The sequence below is a fragment of the Monomorium pharaonis genome, chromosome 3, assembly GCF_013373865.1.
Source record: "Monomorium pharaonis isolate MP-MQ-018 chromosome 3, ASM1337386v2, whole genome shotgun sequence".
NCBI lineage: Eukaryota > Metazoa > Arthropoda > Insecta > Hymenoptera > Formicidae > Monomorium > Monomorium pharaonis.
In genome coordinates, this window is record NC_050469.1 from 1 (window position 1) to 5,565 (window position 5,565).

The window sequence follows — 5,565 nt, forward strand, 5'->3', positions numbered from 1 at the left end:
TTCGATGAGCACACTGCTTGGGTGACCTGGGGTTGTCGAAAAATTCTACAGCGGAATCCACCAAAGTAATGCTATTATAACTTTCTAGATCTTTTTACCATCATTGTTGTACAATAAATTGCGCTTTAAACGGTTTTTTTAAGTTTAGGGTAAATTTGCGTTAAAATTTTTAATAGGATGTAATTGATTTAATTATATTATCTAATATTTAGGTTTGCATTTGTCTTTAAATATATGTATGCAGAAATGGTTATTACCATTGCGTAAGTAGATTAGAGATGTTATTGGTATTCTTAATAATTGCTTTTTTTTATTAAAACGGTAATAAAAAATGAGGAGCGATTCTATTAAAATAATCCTATTAGTTTCTATTAATTGCCGAATAAAATTTAATTTTTCGAAATTATTAGATTATGGGAAGTTTGTTTTTCCATTTGTTTAAAGAAATAAAAATTGTTTACTAATTAAGTAGTTTCATTTTAATTATTTATAAATGCATTATAATTCCAAATTTTAAATTTTAATTTTTCTTAAATATATTAAAATATAGCTAACAAAAGTATAGTTTTTATGTAGCTGTCGTAAATCAATTGATGAATCTGTCTGAAATTTTATATAGAGGTTTGAAGGATAACCTCTATTATATCAGATTGAATAGCGATACCATTTCATACATTTTCTAGGGATTTTTTTATCGAACAACTCTCGAAGTATGTGTTTATTATGAATTCGATTAATTATAAATTAACGTAACACATAATTCGTATTGATAATGATGAAAATTTGGTATATTATGAACTGGTATATTATAATTTCTTGGTGCAATAACAACACATTCGCTCTTGAAATTAATAAGTAACGCAATGAAAATGAATTCTTCTTAAATGTCATCGTGCGCATTTCTGAATAAATAACGGTTGAAATGATCAAACGCGCTCGAGTTGAATGGCCAAGCGCGAGATAATTCGTGAATTTCGACGTTTTTTACATTCGACATCAAATGTTTTACTGCATGCAGTAATTCGTAGAATATTGCGATGATTTGGCAGAAACGGAAATGACATTTGTGAGAACGTGACCTTTTGTTGTTGAAAAAAAGGAACTTGTAGAAATAACTTTAAAACAACGTGAAATTGATTAATACGAAATATAAGAATCCATTAAAAGAAATCATTTATAAAAACGAAATATTTAGAGCAATTTGAAGCAATCATCTTTAAACATCTTACGAATGTAAAATGTAGGTATGATTTAATTAGTGTTTGTGATCTTTAATTATTTATGGTTACGTTTAGAGAAAGTAATATGTAAATAATTAAATAAAACGGTTTTTCGAGTTCAATTAATGTACATTTTTGAAAATTAATGTTTGGGAATTTTAAGTCGATAATGTAATTGATAATTTTCTTCTATCTGGACGTGTGTAACGAGAATTGACGCAGGATAATTGTTTACCTTTGGTAAATTTCTATCTTGACTTTTCGCCAGGACATAAATTAACATGATGTAATATTGCATCGCTGCAGTGAGTATTGCCACGTATATTGTTGTAAAATTGCGATTAAGGAAAGTTGGTAAAGTCCAAGAAAAAATGGAAGAGAATAATTAGGATCCTTCTATTAGACGTCATCAATTATACCATCAATGTTTTGGATTGTCTTAAATTTAAATCATAATGTAATATTTTGAATTATAAGTGAAATTTAATTCGATAGAATTATTCGTCTGTTTTATTTTTTATTATATAGGTTTTTTAATCCTTTGTTTTTAATTAGGTGTAGTTATACGCTTTATTTCTTACTTATTAGACATTCATGAAACAAGAGTAGGTTTTATTCTTTGAAAAACTGTACGAACACAATTTTGTTTTAGACACTGTCCTGCTACACATAAAAGATATATTACGTATATACTATTGATGATATTATTAATGGCAAATATACTTGTACTATTAATTTGTACTAAAATATAAAAAAAAAATTTATTAATATAAGCAACATGTATTTTTAAATTCATGTCTATATAAATTCTTTTATTTTTACGATTTCTTAAATTGAAATGATTCAATATTTATAATATATTGCAGTATTGAGATTTACATTTTATATACATATAATACTCGACGAAAAAGATCTAAAATAAAACTTAGACTTATTCATTTTAATAACGAACGCCTCATATATCAACTTCAAATTGAAGAGTTGAAATGTGAATAGGTGACACGTATATCGCATCAATAATTTAGAAATGAATAATCTCTTCTCATAATGTGCAGTCATTAATTTTTTAATTTTATAACGTTTACTATTATTCTTATACTTCAAATCTGTATTTTTACTGACTTAACTAGAAAATTAGGTAACACCACGTAGTATCGCGCGAACGCGAGAACATTTCGCGATTCGCGACTGGCCTGCTGAGATAGTCGTTCCAAGGAATCGGGCGAAGATCTCGTCCCAAGAGGCTCGTTCGCTATACATCTCACGATATACTCTGGATGCGGTGCGGCTGTGGCGATGGCGGTGGCGGTGGCGGCGCGGCGACGGCGACGGCGACGGCGTGTATTCCAGACGTTCGCCGGCTCTTATGTTCTCAGGCTTTCTCTTCTCTCTCTCCATAGAAACCGATCCGCCCGGGCTTAACGTGCTTTCACACGAGACACGCCGCGTTCGCCGCCACGCGAAGCAGACGCGCGGTGCAACAGGGGTTACATTTTTCGCGAATATTGAAACACTGTCGTGCCCGCGGAATGCCGCCGCCGACTCGGGAAGTATATTGGATCCGCGCGCGTTGAAACGCGCGCGGGATATATGGATCGCGTCAGGTTTGCGAAAGAAAAGCCGAGGCTTTTAAACGGGCGCGTTTTATCGTTTCCGAACGGAGTATTCGTCCGTCCGCGAGCGTAATAATGCGTCGAGAGTCGCGTAAATAAATTTGCGAGAGATTTCTGCAATAAATATCTGCCCACCTGAAATGTAGCTTATATCATTCCGCAGCTAAACGCATTACCATTATGTTGTTAATATATATTACATCCTACATGCTATATGTGTCACGATAAATTTTGAAGTCATTCCCCTTCGAAGAAACAGGAATCACGTCGCAGGCGCCACTCTATGTGTAATTAAAAAAGGAAAACATTATTTTCCAGTTTCGTAATAGAAGTTTCATTTGCATTTCAGCTTCGCGCGCGTTAATTGAAAACTCGATGAATTAAAGCCGACGTATTCAGCATAACCCGTGGCGCGATGATTTAGTCGATTTTGTATCTCCGAGCGATAAGCGCGCAAAAGTTCAATTAAAAACTCTAATATACGCCGGGAATGTACTTATTTATCTTTTTACGCGTGGCGACGAGCTAACTATAGACGGACCGGTGATACAACATGCAAGAAGTACTGCAGGAAATCGTCTCGATACCACTCCCGGGACATTCGAAACCTTCACGCGACTTAGAAACCGTCGCCGTGCGATCGACCTGCAACCGGTTTCTCGTTCCCTTTCATCGGTTCAGGCAGGCCGGCACACGAGCTAGTCCGGGTTCTGCACACGTGTGCAACCAGCCATGCGCGCGCGCGCGCGCGCGCGCACACCACACACACACACACACACACACACACACACGCACACATATGCACGCGAAATGCGTGCACGGCGGTGTGTGTATGCATAACTGCTCCCGCTTTCGTTTTTATTGACTCGCGCGCGCGCGCGCGCGCCATATTTTGCTAATCTCTCATACAGAGGATGCTGCTACGTCAGCTGTTGCCCGTTACTGCATCAGTCCTGTATCGCTATTAGTATTATATACAATATTATGTGTGCCACACAATCGAAACGTATTACGTAAGAACCAAGTGACAGTATCTCGCAAACCGGGTAAGGCTATGGACCATTGAGTAATAAAGGCAACTTTATAATGTCGACGAAAAATTTGACATTAAAAGTTAAAAATTTAATATCAGTTAGTCTGGATGATAGAGGATTGTTGTTGTAAAGAAGGATTATGGATAGTAATTAAAATATTACTCAGGAAAAATATTTTCTTCATGAAACTCAAGATGAGCTAAAAAAAGAACCGTCCGTATATCTTACAAGTATCTCCATCGACCTATTAAAAAATGTTTACAAAATATTCCTATTACATAGAAAAGGCGTACAGATACAATCAAAAGTTAGAGCGGTAAATACGTCAATGTTTTTTTCCTGCTTCTGTCGGGATTAAAGACCCTTGGACGCAAACCTACGTGTCTTCTAATCCAGCAGGCCTTCGCTGGATTTTTCCTTTCTACTTGGTGATTCTTTTCCGTCGAGGTAGGAAGGATAGGAAGCGGTCGAGTATCTCGCGGCATCTGCTAACTAAAAGGGCAAGATCTCTGCCGTCGCCGTTCTCCTATCGAGAACCTACCCGGGTATTTGCATTCGTCCCCGAGCTCCTCGCTGGCGTAGATACCTCTAGCGTAAAACCGCATAATTAAGGACCCTCGCTACCGCACATGTCCGTTCGTCCATCCGTCCGTTCTTCTTCCATCCGTTTCCCGCTGCCAGTTACGTCGCTCCCGGAAAGATCCAAGAGGGGAGTATCGTAGAAGGATCGAGGATTGTGCTGTCAGTCAACGTGCGGGATGGCGACGAGTCCTTATAGAGGATCGCGCCAGGATGTATCCCTCGCGTGCAGAACGCTATGCAGATCCCGAGAGGAGCTCAATTCGCATACATTCGCGAGATTTTCAGACAAGCGGCAGCAGAAGCCGCGATCTTGGAGCGTCGTTTAGACGTTTAGACGTTCGTGCCGGTGTCGATGTTGAGTTCGCTGTCTCGATCGACCGAAAGCAAATTCCGCGCGGTGCTTTTTATTACTTTCTTGATAAATGCTCGGAAAATATTTCTAAATAAAATACTGATATTTCTGGTTGGTATCTTGTTCCCGATAGTACCGTTACAATTTGATTATTAAGAATTAGCGTTGATGTTAGATGCTTCACACAGTACTTGTTTTTCCTCAATTCTTTACAGAATTAATTCTCAATTAATATATTTTTAAGTTGTCCAGTAATACAATTTCAAACGCACAAACTTAGCAAAATGTAAAAACCTTAACTATTCTGACATTATATTTTTATATAACATTTAACTTTTCGAGAAAATTGCAAACGATCTATCTCTCTTTCTCTCGTTCTCTTCGTTTTCTTCTCGACGCTGATGCGAGAAAGAGTATCATTACATTCATTCCTGTCTTATTTCTCTTTGCGTCGCTGTTTCGACGTATGGTCCCACGCCAACTGACGTTTTTGCACACGCGACAAGAGAGATTCTTCATCGCCGGTGTGGAAACGTCCGGTGTGTGGTCCGACGACGGAGGACGGAGCGCGAGAAACGGGACGGCGCGCGGCGCGGCGGCGATCCGAAAAGAAGCCGAGATCAAGGAACGATGGGAGTTGGTCCACGCGCTAGCGACGCGAGACCGACCACCCTAGCAGCTCGGCGCTGTGCAATTTCCCCGCGACGTGGACTGTAGAGCACGTGGAAGCGGTTTAACGTAATCCGGATTCGTATCGGTTTAAA

At 38.3% G+C, this 5,565-nt stretch overlaps 1 long non-coding RNA gene across 1 annotated transcript; it reads left to right on the forward strand.

Moving 5' to 3' along the window:
• Positions 1 to 16: 16 nt before the first annotated feature.
• Positions 17 to 1,980, forward strand: LOC118644924. The gene is made up of 2 exons (XR_004962700.1): positions 17 to 1,240; positions 1,489 to 1,980. It is a non-coding gene; the product is annotated as an uncharacterized LOC118644924 (long non-coding RNA).
• Positions 1,981 to 5,565: the final 3,585 nt, after the last annotated feature.